Genomic DNA, 13,521 nt, shown 5'->3' with positions numbered 1-13,521 from the left:
TCTCTTTGAAGCAAGAAACTTACAGAGAAGCAGCTTCAGAGCTCATCCCTAAAACACTTACCGCTCTTAAATGCAAATGAGAGTCAGGCACTAAGGCAAAATAGGTTTTGATATGAATTCTTCATCCAGGTAGTTCAATAATTTACTGAACTCCCCACCCCTTAATCCCAATGCATTCTGGAGCCAACTCTGCTTTTTCTTATTGTTCTTGTCATTAGTTCTTCCAGGATTTCTCAGCTGCTGCACTGAGGAATAACCAAAATAGCTCCACAAGGGACTTCTTGGAGATCTGAAGGCTTGAAACAACAACACCAAAATAACAAAAAAAAAAGAAAAGAAAAGAAAAGGCAAAAAAAAAGGCTAGATGGGAAATGGAAAGGTGAGGGGACAAAACCAACATCCAGTCAATAAAAGCTTTCAAAGAGATAAGAGCAACAAAACATAGAATGGCTTACTGCTTCCTAACGGTGTGATGGGAATATGAAAAGTGCTTTTGCAAATGTCTGGAGGGGGAAAGAAATTAGAGAAGTGTAACCATTAGTAAATGAGTATGTGAGTATATTATTCATGGCTGCAAATATCTCAACTGCAAAAGTGCGACATTTTTGTTTCTGTCTGCCTTTAGTAGCAAATTTAAGAATTTTGGATAGCAAGGATGTAATTAAGACCTAATAAAGCAGCTTGTGCCTGCTGCAGCAAGCAAGGAACGTGGCAGCCTCCCTCCCAAACTCCAAAGGGCTGTTCACCTGCATGAAGTGACTCTGCGTTTGTAGAACTGCAGCTCAATTCAGCATGAAAGAAACCCAAAGAAATACAGCACTTAGGCAGAAATAAGGTACACTATTCAATGATTTAGCTGAGGCACGTATCAGCTGGTGCTCTTCACCATGGGACTTCATTTTTGGTAAGTCACCGAGGTCCTGCAGCTGCTTGGCAGCGAGGGGCCCTTGCTGTGATCTCCCTGAGCCCCGCAGTGTCTCTCGGAGGGGTGCAAGAGGACTGTGCCGTGCCTGGAAGCAAGGTGGGCGGCCGAACGCGCCTGCAGCTTGCGGCTGCCACTGCCAACCCCACCACGAAGCCGCTGTTCATTGTTATGCTTGGCACCTCCTGACAGCCTGGCTACATCTGGTCGGCCACCTGCCAAGCGCGCGAGCGGATGCGTCGTTCTGGGGAGACACGCTGCCGTGCTAATGGTCTTATGTGGAGCTTTAAGTGGGCTGGGGACCTGAGGCTCTCCAAGCAGGAGAAGCATTTCACTCTTCTCTAATTAGACCAATCTCTTGAGCCAGAGCATTGGAGCAGGGCTGTGGTTCCTGGAGAAATAGATGGCCCCGCGGGCTGTTTGCCAAACCGGCTGCGGACTTCGCAGGATCCTCCACGCAGGGAAGCTGGGAGTGCACTGGTGCACTGAGCCTTTTGCTACAGCCTCTCCCACACTTCACTACCAGATGGACACACGCTGGTTCTGTTGTCCTCAGGGCAGTCAAACCTCATGACACAAATCAAAACATGGTGAACGTGGCAGTGCTGGGTTAATGGTTGGACTTGATCTTGGAGGTATTTTCCAGCCTAAGCAATTCTATGACTCCGTGACAAGGGAGAGGTGTGAGGTCCAAGGGTTAGAAAGGTTCTGAATCCACTGAGAAAGCCAATTTGGTGCCCAGTAGCACAGAAATGAGGGTGGTTTCCAGAAGAAGAGCAGCCCACGGCAAGTGGAGATCAAGGGATGAGAGAAGATTATGTTGTGACAAACTTTGCTTGAGAGGTGGCTGGTGTTTATTGAACCACAGGTGGGTGGCAACTTCGACAGGAAATTTCAGCAGAGGATATCAGTACTTCTGTTTCTGAAAAAGAGAATGAAAATTGACAAGGCTATAAATACAGCTATGCGAAAGCGCGCTGCCTGGAGGACCTGGGCTGCGATGATAAATGACTGCTGAGTGCTATTTAGGGCACAGAGGCCTAGGGAAGTGCCAGAAAACTAAATATCCAGTCAAGCCTTGGCATCTTCACTAATGAGTTCAAAGGAGGATGGCAAAGGGCTCCAGGCTCCCAACTTATCCAGTGCTGATGAAGTCCCTGTGGTGGAAAATAGCTCTGAGAGGCATGAACTGCAGCAGTGTTGCTGCAGAAACACTCCCAGGCAGCAGTGCTGGGGTTGTGACGGCCTCATTAGAAGGCATGTTCACCAAACCGTGCTAAGCAGATCATCTGGCGTGGGCACACAGCAGGGAGGTAGCACAGAAGGAGGCCCTGGCACAGACTCGGTGGGCACAACCTACTGACATGTTTGGAAAATATGATGGGCACCAAAACCAAAAGGGGTTGGTGCAACACACCACATTGAACAACCTCTGGAGAGAAAGCCCTGTGGAGCTGGGATGGCCAAGCATCCTGATCTGCTGATTTCTCCATGCCCACTTCAGTGCCTCCATTTATTTTTGCTAGCACGATCAAAAAAACCAAGTCACAAGAGGGTTTTCAATCTGAATAATTCCCTGGCCGAACACCAATGAAAATCTGACTTTTTATTCCCGCCTGGTATGTAAACACATTTCAAAGGGCTTCAGCAGCAGAGGAGAAGGAATCTCTGATCTGAGCCAGCTCCTGTGAGCTGGGAGCAGTGGCCGTGCTCCCTGGGCACCGTCTGTTCTGTGGGAAGGCATCACTCCTGATCTGTGGGGAAGAAGGGAAGGAAGTGCTCCAGAGTTTGGTGTTTGAACTTGGACTGCTGAGTTTGCAGCTCTGTCACTGGTCGGCTGAACTGTGCAGTGCCCCCTTCCTCCAGCCTACCCCCAGGCTGCCCTTTGGCTCTTTTGGAAGAGCCAGAGGAAACCAGGTCGAGGAGCTCATCTGGATTAAAAAATAAGCCAGGGGAAAAAAAGAAATAAAAAAAAAGAAAAAGGATTTTTTCAGCCAGATCAGTCGCCCAGCTGGGCTTGGCGAATGGACTCACGTGCAGCAGAGCTGCTTGTGGCCCTGGGTTTTGGCATCATTCCCACCGTGGGGGTTGTGCTGTGGATGGCAACTGCAGAAGTGCAAGATGCAGCAAACCCTGCTCGGCCTTGCTGAGCTGGTACCTCGCAGGACCACGCACACGAGGGGCAGAGTGAGACACACATCTCTGAGGACTGGGAAACTGGAGAGGAGCCAGCACAGGTAGTGGCAGGGCGATGATGTGGGCAAAACTGGGTTTTGCTGCCCTGAGGGTAGGAAAGGGCTGAAGGGTGGAGGGTAGAGAGGGATAGTGCTGGCATAGAAAGCTGAGGAGGGACTGAGGGACTGTGCTGCTCTGTTTGTCCTGGTCCTGGACACTTGTAGTGCTGGCCAAGGTGCCCTGAGCTTCCTCCCATCAAACAGATCCCAGGGCTGGCTCTTGCCAACACACAGGGAGGGCTGCAACGTGCTAACATAGGGCAGCTGAGGGCTATGAAATGGATTTAGCCCCCTTCTAATGGCCGAGATCTGAGAAAATATTTGCAAACCACCCATCAAACAGCCCTGTTTCCACTAAGAAAATTAAGAACTAAGAACAGGACTCTCCAGTCTTCTGAACTCAGCTCCCTTGTGCTGGTGGTGTCTGTTTGCAGAGATGCACAGTGATGCCTTGCTCATCCCCAGCTCCTCGCTCTCCTCTCAAATCCCCAAATTCCTCTAGTTTATCACTCCAGCAGCAGTGGCATTCCCCCAGGGGAGCAGGTGCCATTGTTGGCTAACCGAGGCATGTCAGAGAGACACTCCTGCTCCCCCGTTCTGGTTACACTGAGCACACAGGCTGGTTGGAAATCAGAGAGACCAGGGGAGATCAGCCCCCTGAGGAGCGTATCCTCCCCACAGCTCCCAGGGAGGGATCCACAACAGGGAGAGAGTCAATTCTCCATTATCTGCAGCACAGGGAAGGCAGCTGGGGCTCATGAAGAGCTGGCAGGAAGATGGAGGAGCTGAAGGGATACAGCAGAGTTTGCACGGTGTTTACACAACGTGTCTAAAACACAAGGCCAAACCTGGCTGATGTGCAGCGTTTTGACCAGGGTGACTGCTGCTAGAGGGAGACCAGACACCCCCAGAAAGGCACCAGGACAAACCCCCTGCAGCTCCTCCTACACCAGAGCAAAAAGCCAGTGCAGCCGTGCAGGAGCACCACTGCTGCACCCAAAGCGTGGTGCAAAAGCACAGGGATGCAAATGTCAGCCCGAGGATGCAAATGTCAGCAAGAGGAAACCGTGCTTGGAGCCGAGCTGCTCTCGGCTGCTTTGCAGGAGCCTGAGCCCTGAAACTCTGCAGCTTGTTCCTAAACACCTGTGATGAGCGGTGCCTGGCCACTGCCCTGAGCAGATTACCTGAAGGCAGGAGAGGGTGATCAGCCTGAGGGTATGTGGGTGGCGTGGAGTAGTCAAAAAACACCACCATGACCAACAGCAGTAACACAGATCTTGCTAATTTAACTAAGCCCCTACATTAGTTCATTGATCCATCATGCCTTGATTAGAGATTGGCTAGAAGGTGTTGGTTTTAGATTATACACAGGGAAACTCCTGTGCTTCCAAGGAAGCTCGGCTGTGTATCACACCCAGGTGTTCAAACCCCTGAATTAGATTGCTTAATATTCTTGTGTTTGGAGAAAATAATACCAGCTTCTTTCCATTTGTGTTCTGTTCTTCCAGCCTGTGAGGTGCCTCAGGTAGCCCATCCAAGTGGTTCTTTGCAACCCCCAGGGCCCAGAGCTCCCAGAAAAGTGAAAGGGGCTCAGCAGAGGGGATGGATCCAACAAGCATCATCTCCTCACCCTTCTCCCCACCTCATCAATTTCCCCATCCCACTGACACTAAATGCAACTTCACCAGGCCTGAGCTTGTTCTGTCCTCAAGGCATCTGTGGTATTTTGGACACATACATGTTGTCCCCACCCTCCAACTTCCAAGACCCATCTAAAGGGCTGGGGAGGGGGCTGCAGCCGCCACCAGCAGCAGCTCCCACAGCTGCTACTTGGCCCTGGGTGGGCAAAAGCTTCCCCTCAGTGCCAGCACATCTACCCAGCCTCGGCTGTGAGCACTGAGCTTCCTGCAAGCAGTCTGGCAGCCCTGGGGAGCTCAAACTGAAACTGAACCACAGAACATCACTCTGCATCCCCAGCAGCTGCAAGGGCTGGGGAAGACCTTTTCAAACAGAGTCCGCTGATCCCTCTTCAGTCTGGAGGAAAGCTCCAGCAACATCTAAAAGCTGCCTGCTTTCACGTGCAAGGATTGTTCACTACAGGAAAAACAGGTTTAAATAAGTAAAAAGAAAAATAAAAGAGCACTTGAAAGGGAAATAGTTCTGCAAATTGAGACCCAAAGAATCCCGGAGGTATTTGATGCTTGAACAGCTGAATGAGATGCCATTCTGCAAGGCGAAGCATTCAGACTCATTTATTTATTTAAATTGGCATGGAGATGCTGCTCAAATTTGCTGCCTGCAGCCATCCATCAGCCAGGATCCAGCAGGCTGACAAAAGCACCTCAGGCACAGGGGGATGCAGAGCCCCCCTCAGCCACTGCCTTCCTCAGGAGGGATTTCTTCCCTGAGGTGGGCACAGCTGCAAGGGTGGGCCAAGCAGGGGGCAGCTCCAGACCCCACTGCCCTCCATTCCTGCCACGGTTTCCCAAATCAGATGCAATTGCATGGGTGGTTCTTGGGAGACCCACAGGGATGGGGTGGTCCTTTGCTACCCCCAGGCTGTGACACTTCTGGTATCACATCAGCGCTGTAGAAACAGCCCAGCGGGAAGGAAAGCAATAATTCTCAGAGTGGTTTGGCCCTCGGCCAACAGTGTGTAAGCACAGCAGGGAAACCCAGCTCTGGGGCACCTGTGAGATGGGGCAGCCTGTGGCAAGTTTCCCTAAATTAATTTGGGAGTGGGAGTTAGCAAAAGGCAGGAGCAGCCTGTCAAACCAGTCCTTGGAGGTGTAACTCCTGCACCTGCCCGGGCAAGTCAGCAGGCTGCGGGTGGGATGCAGACCCCATGCAGCCATGTGAAACTGCCTGATGGTCCAAACATGCTGCAGTCTGCTTAGAGGGAGTGCCCACAACTTGTATTACTGCTTTCTGCACCCTGTGGTAAGCAGGGACAGAGAGGTTCTGGCCCTGGCATGGGAGAAGAGGAGAGGGAAGGAGTCAATAACTCTTCTGAGCATTCTTGTTGCCCAAGCGCAAGGCTCCTCGCGAGGCAGGAGGGCTCCCAGCACCAACCCCCAGATGGAAAAGGTGCTGGTTTTGAGAAGTGGGTCCTCCAAATGCAGGACCCACTTTGGAGGTACCTTCTAACCCCTCTCCTGCTGCAGCTGGTGAGAACAAATGGCTGTCAGGGCAGGAAGCAGCAGGAAATGGGAATTCATTGCATGAGGTTTGACAAGTCCACATAGGACCAAACCAACTCATTTTTGGCCACCAGCCTCTTCCTGGCCCCCCATGGCTCAGGATGTATAAAACACCCCAAGGGTTACTGCAGCCTGTCAGGAATGACCCTCAAAAAATCGGGCAGCTAGAAAAAAGGGGAATTTTGTTTTCCATTACCAGCAGGGCCTGAGCTCAGCTGCAGTCAGAGAAGAGGTTTGTTGGTTGAAGCTGGAAATAAAGGTGAGCTAAACCCAATCCAGGTTTTAACTGTGCTATATTCCTCTCTTTATGGGTCTGTTGACATTATACGTTGTTTTCCAGACTAGAGCCAGACATTTTCTGTGGACACGCTCCCAACGGTTTTCCAGATGAAGAGCTGTCATAAAAACCTGACTTATTATGTTGTAGAGTATTTCCTCTTCACCTTCACATATTCCAGGAATGGGATTTATTTGGGATATATGAGGGAATGGCACCCGGGTAAAACATCTCACGAATAAGAAAAGGAACCCTCCACAATTAAAATGCAGCTAAAGAAAACACGTGAAACCTGAGATATAGAACAAATCCCAGCTTGAATCATCTGGTTCCAAGACCTGCGAGGAGCCCATTGAGCTTGAGCTAATATCTATTCACAACATGCAAGAAGCAAAGACAAACAGGGGTGGCCTGGAGCTAAAGTTACACGGGCACTGTGTCCAGAGACGACAGCAGCTCCTGTTCTGTGTGACAGCAGTCAGGGCACCGACCCTGCTCCCCCTGGACCTGCCTCTCTGGTGCTGGCACCATGCTGTCCTCACACCTCAGAGCCCTTCTCCAGGCAGGGTGGGAACACTGCAAATGGGAGCACAGAGCCCTCTGCAAACTCAGGAGCTTTTTGGTGACAAGACCTCGGGCTTGGAAAGCGCCTGGGTGTACTCTGGGCCCTGTGGCAGCCTGGCAGGGCCGGTGTGTGATGCACCCAGAGGGCAAGAGGCTGGCTGAAATACCTTCTGTCATCCTGACCCCCAGCTCATCCCCACCAGGAGCTGTCTGGTGACATGACCAGGTATTTCTCCCACAGGAACCTGTCTGAGGGGCACATGCAGCAAACTCCTTCATGTTTCTCCCATGGAGGTGCCCCAAGCGCAGCAGTGAATTGTGACACCACACCCAGGAGGCAAAGCCAGCCCTGTGTAGCACTTTGGAGCATGCAAACCTAGCAAAGCCTCCTTTGCAGCCCTGACTGACCCCAGGGATCAGCTGGCAGCTGCACCCTGACATAAAGCCACTGCTTCCTCCCTGTGCCCTGGCCGGGGCAGCGCTGCTGCTGGCCAAGCACCCCACGTGAAGCTCTGCTTGCACTGGCACAGGCAGCACGAGCTGGGCAAGCAAAGGCTGGCCAGGAAACAGCTGTGGTTAACCTGAGCCACTTTGGCAAAGCAGGTCACTGGCTGACCCAGTAATTTTGAAAGTGCCCAGGAGGAGGCCAAGCCTGCTCGTGAGGAGCCTGGTGGTGACAGCAAGTCGGGCTCAGTTACCCTTTAACCCTGCTCAGCTGCAGGCAGCTCAGATGCAATCAGATCTTTCAGTGTCATTTCCTCTCCAGCTCTCATTTTGCTTTCTGAATTTTGCGTTCCTGGGCGGTTGGGAATCTGCTCTGGCTTGGAAGATGAGCCAGTCTCCACTGAGGGCTCTGTAGGGTCATGAGCCCCTGTGCAGGCAGGGACTGTGGGTCTCTGAGAGCGTGCCAGGCCAGGCAGAGTGCAGCTCGTGGCAGCACAGCCACATCAGCCCTGCAATAAACCACCACCCTGAGCAGGGTTTAATGGTTCAGCCAGATTAATGAGCCTGGGGGAGCCGGTCCAGTTCACCCTCACATGCGTGGTTCACTCAGTGCAGCCCAGGAGAGCACCATGATGAAACCAATGCAGCCAAAATTTGCCAGCTAAGAGACTGCAGGGTCAGGGTAGTCCTCTGTTGGCTGTCCTGCCTGTGCCTGTCACCCCTCTCAAGACAGTTTAAACGGTTTTCTCTTGGTTGCTTTGATAAGCCTCTGTATCTCACAAGTAATTCAGGAAAGAGCAATAAAATGAGATGTAGATAGCACAGGAGCACAAGAGGGGAGCAAATGGCCCACGTGTTGTAGTTGCCAGTTCCAGACACAGACAAGAGTCCCCTCCTTGGGAGTCCCCTTTGAAGGGAAAGGCAGCTATTGTATTTCCAGGATGTCACTCTGCTCTGTGTCCCCATCTTCGCTGTGGGTCGATGACACTGAGGTGCAAGCAGGGCTGAGGCAAGCAGCCTGCCAGCACAGCGTGGAGCAGGCTGAGGTCTGCCTCGTGTCCTGACTGCTGCCCACCACAGGGCTGCCCTGGCTGCTCACTACCTGTGAGGGATGTCTCATGGGTCTTGAGGGATGTCTTATGGGTGCTGTAAGCACCTTCTGGTACCTTTGTCCATCTCCCCTCTACCCGTGGTGAAGGAGCAGTACCTTTGAGACAGCCTCGCCCAACACTGATAACTCCTCTCCACAATGTTATCAGAGGCCTTATCAATCCATGCAACCGGCACTAGTTGCAATAAAATCGGTTTCAAGCCTGTTTTCTTTACAGTTGCCCATCTGGACATGCTTGAATCAGCCACAGGGGCTGGGAAAATCAATCTGTCCCCATTCAAAACCCATTCAGCCAGCAGCAGTTTAACTCATTTGGCTGCAAGTCCCCTGGTGCCTTTGCCTGTGCTGGAGGGTGCATGGGGGAAGGTGAGGGGAGCTGTTGTGCTCCCAGGGGAGGTCGGCTGCAACGTGAGCCAGCCTCACCTGGCATGGGGCTGTGCTTATCAGGGCTGCAGGACTTCTGGCCCTACCCCCACCCCCTTCCCAAACCCACTTGCCATGTCTCTGCGTGTCTGGGTGGCCTAAAGTCCAGCCTGTGACTTTTGGATAGATGTGATCACAACAAGACAAGATGATGGAAAAGATGCCAAATCAAGGAAGCCCCAGAAGAGCAACAATGCCTAACGGGAGGGTAAGGGAAAGCAGAGGGGATGGCTGGACTGGCACCTCGCCTGAGACCTCCAAGGCAAAGATGTGCTTTGAGGGAGGCTGTGGTGGAAACCACACCATGGGGAATGTTTCAAAGAACATTCCAGAAAACATTGTCCCAGGAGCAATTCCACAAGTGTATGGAGATAGCTATGGTTTCATGTGTTTCTCCTGTTTCTGATTTATGGGAGGAAAAGTCACAATTCAGAGGTGTTGGGGCCATCCCCAAGAAAGAGGCAGCCAGAGAAAATCCACGGGTTGAGGTGAGCCTGTCTGGTCCGGGCCAGCTCCCACACAGAAGGCTCACCCTTCCTGGGTGCCCCAAGATAAATCTCTCCTGCTGCTGGGGAACAGTTTAGGCCCCCACATCACGACAGAAGAGTTACCTGCTGCCTCACCTTGCAATAGGGAGCTTCCTGCAGCTTCTCTCACTGTTTTCCATCCATGTCTTCACGACAATCTGACTCGTGTGCTGCCCAAGCAGCTCTTGGCATCCCTCTGGCTGCAAGCCGAGCACAACTGCTGGCTCAGCCAGCGGCTGCAGCCAAAGAGCTGAGCTGCAGGGACAGCTGAGAGCTCTGCTGTGGCTTGGGCTTCACACCATGGGGAGCATGTGGGCCCTGGGATGTGGCCTGTCCAGTCTGACAGCACCTTCCTGCATTTTCCCAAGTTTCCCCTTCAGCCCCAGAAGGCACTGACTGCAGGAATCACTGAGACCAGCACCAGGCTCTGGGTCAGAGGCACATGGCACTACAGTGCTGTGGCACCAGGGCTTTTCCTCCTCTGGATATGGGCAGCATCAGACACATCAGGGAGCACCCCTTCACCCTGATGGAGGTGAAGATTCATCTGGAATGAATGCAAACAGCAAAGTAAAACTCCTCTAGGTTACAGCCACAAGATGAAAACCACCCCAGCATGCCATTTTCCTTCCTGGCCTTCCTGGTAAAGTGACACTGACACACATCTCAGGACGCCCAAGCCTGTGGCTGGTGCTGCACTGGATGGGCCTTTGAAAGAAAGCATTTCTTGACAAATCCCTGTCTTGGCTGTGGTTGCTGCCTGGGACAATGCTGGGAGGGAATATGCCTAGAGATAGCGTGACCGGTGAGTAACTTGACATGTAGGTGCTGGAATTCAGGCCTGGAAGAGGCCCTGCAGTGAGGATTAAGGACAGCAAGGCTGGAGAGAGCTTGTGATGGTCTTGTCTTCCCCCTCAGCACCTCCATGGGACCAGGACTTTCTTTTCTGATGGCAGAGCTCCATTTTAGAGGATTTGGAAACTATACCCAAGTGGCAAATGAGAAAACTCCCTTTGCCTTTGCCTTCCCCATGGGACTTTTCAGCCCTCCTTTGGGAGCTCCCAGCAGGTCAGAACTGCAGCAAGAGGAGCACGTGAGGTGGGGAGGCTGCAGGCCCAGGGGGGCACAGAGGTGGGTCAGTTTAACCTGAGCCTGGTTTAGTGAGGAGGAACACAGAGTGAGTGCCTGCAAAATTGCAAAACGGGCTGGAGAGGGATGACAAGTGATAGCTGAGGGTGCTGTGTGTGGAGAGAGAAGTGCAGTTCACTTTTCTCCAGTTTTTTTTTCTTTTCTTTTGTTTTTTCCCCTCATGTTGTGATAATTATGTTTGTAAAAACAAATTAACACTCAAGTGTAAAAAGCAAAACTCAGCCTTGGGAAGGAGGGAAGGAGTAAACTGCCTCCCTCCAAGAGGGCATCTGCCTCTCCTTGACTGCAGTGACAACTCTGTGTATCTATCCCCAAGGCTCCCAGCCATTCCTTTGGGGTACACATGGCTTCCAACACATTCCCAGAATCCTTCCATTCCCTGTTGTTGCATCATTCACAGAGGTGTGTTCCTTTTGACTTCACCTTCACCTTTGCTTCATCCAGTTCTGCACACTGGGGAAAAAAAAAAAAATCCTCTGTCTTATCTGGTTTCCAGAGCCAAATAATGATTACCTGTTGGTTCACGTGTCCATCACTGGGAGAGCTGGCAGTTCCTGAGCCCCTGCACTCCGGAGGGTGCAGGCTAACTCAAGCTCAAGCAGTGAAAAGAGCCAGAGAAATGAAGACAGACAACATTCTCCTTTTCTGTTTGGTGTTGCTTCTGAGGGGAAAATACCAGAAAACACCCAGCCAGGCAGCAATTCTTCCACAAGGGCTTGCTGTCATACTCAGAGCAGGTGATTCAGAACAGGAGAGTGCAGTGACATCAGGATTCTCAGTGCCCTGTGCTGCTTATATTTGATTGCTGTTAAAAACTTCCCCTGCCTTGCTGCAGAGATGCTTCTGAAGCCATTTTCATCTCCTGTTTTTTACGGTGGAGCTTTTTATCAAACTTATGTTGAAACATATTCAGTTGCTGCCAGACCGAGTTTTTGCTTCACCTTTCCGACAAGTCAGCACCGACCTGGTATTGCTTACACTTCCCTTGTCCTTAGAGGCAGTGGTGGAAGCTCTCACACATCAAGTGCTCCGAAACTCTACTGCAAAATATAGCTCCATGCTAGGGAGTTTGCAGGCTGGAGAGGCATTAGCAGGTACATGTGGTGTGAACAGGGCCTGTCAGGATGCCAGTGGCAGCAAACACTCTTTGTCTCCGTGCCCACTGCCCTCCTTTGCCCTCTCAGCTGCAGAAAGACTGCATTTTTCTTGCTGCACAGAATTGTTCTGTAGCAGGAGATGAGGATGAAACGCAATCTCTTTGCCTTTAAGATTGCAAACTGAAAAATAGCCAAATGCTATTTGCATTTCAGCAAATAATCCAAGGGGCAAGGCTGCCAGAAACCCCTAAATGAGAGCAAACAGTCCTTATCTGGCAAAGTTTTATGTTACTTAACAGCAGTGCAAGTTTAAGGGCATTTGTTTGTTTCTGTTGCACACAAGGCATCTTTTCTGGGCGGATCCTGCTATTAGGGTTAGGCCTTGAGTATTTGTACCAGCACTTGTTCAACTTCCCTCTTGCTCAACTACAGCCTGATTGCTGCAAATCGTGGTTGCCAGTGACTGTCATTTTCTTCGGATACAAGGCATCAGAGCAGTCAAGGAGGAGATAAGTATCATTGTCTCAGGCCGTTTGCATTGTGACTGATAGAAATGTCACTTTGTTGTTTCCCTCCCTGCCACCAGCAGTGCAAAGCGAACAAGGGCATCGGATTTCAAGACTGGTTGGCTCAAAGGAGAACTTTGTTTGCAGAGTCTAGCTCCAAAGGGCATTAAAAGGACTCTAATTCCAAAGGGGAGGGGGGGAAGACGTGACCTTTTGGCCATCTTCTGGAGAAAGGGCGACAGTGAAAGTTTGGCTCTGCCACCATTAACTCTGCTCTGTAGCTCAGTGCGAAGGAGTTAACCAAATGTCAGTGACTTGCACGCAGAGAGACCAAGAATCACTTATCAGCGTTAACCACAGAGTGAAGAAAAGTTGCCTAACAGCAACTGAGCACATGCCCTTGGGTGCAAACCAGGTTCACCCAGAAGTGATGGAGAAGGGCCTTCCCATCCCCTGCCTTTGGCTGGCAGGTTGGAGCTACCAGCTCCGCTGGGTTTGTAACACCCAGCACACCCCTGACACCCTGCCTGCAGGGTCCTGCCCACACCAGCCACTTTTGGCACTGCCCAGGAGGAAGAAAATAGGGCATGTCACAGATCATGGCCACCAAAATATAGAAAAACCCCTATAGAATAATATTTTGCTTCAAAGCCTTGTACCTGGCAAGGCAGAAGCACGGAATGAGGAGGCGCAAATCGTCACAGGAGTGAGAGCACCACCTTGGCTTCAGCTGCCAACACAAAAGTGTCTCAGTTAGTAAACAGGCTCAGCTGTGGCTGGCTGCTGTTTTATCTTGCTGCTTCCATCAGAATTCATTTGCATGCAGACGTTTGGATTTTTAGACCATTTAAGGTTAACTCATTGCAATATGTTAATCGGCTGTTTTCCCCGGAGGAGCAGCCGGCGGGGTTAGGGAGTGTGGAGAGCAGAAGTTGCTCTGCCAGCGGCAGGATGATCATCTCTGCTACACTCATGCCTGGGGTTGCTGCATGCCCAGGACATCCCTGCAGTGTGCTCAGCTGCTTCCCAGCCTTACCAGCCCCACACATGGACCTGAACCCAACCCC

The 13,521-nt window shown here is 51.5% G+C and overlaps 1 long non-coding RNA gene across 1 annotated transcript; it reads right to left on the bottom strand.

Moving 5' to 3' along the window:
* Positions 1-1,753: 1,753 nt before the first annotated feature.
* Positions 1,754-7,513, bottom strand: LOC135301359 (uncharacterized). Its single transcript, XR_010363115.1, has 2 exons — positions 7,365-7,513; positions 1,754-1,844 (listed from the first exon to the last, which is right to left on the bottom strand). It is a non-coding gene; the product is annotated as an uncharacterized LOC135301359 (long non-coding RNA).
* Positions 7,514-13,521: the final 6,008 nt, after the last annotated feature.

Source organism: Passer domesticus, chromosome 5, assembly GCF_036417665.1.
Source record: "Passer domesticus isolate bPasDom1 chromosome 5, bPasDom1.hap1, whole genome shotgun sequence".
Taxonomy (NCBI): Eukaryota; Metazoa; Chordata; class Aves; order Passeriformes; family Passeridae; genus Passer; species Passer domesticus.
Note: the sequence above shows the minus strand (reverse complement) of the source record. Positions and strands in the feature narration are given on the sequence as shown.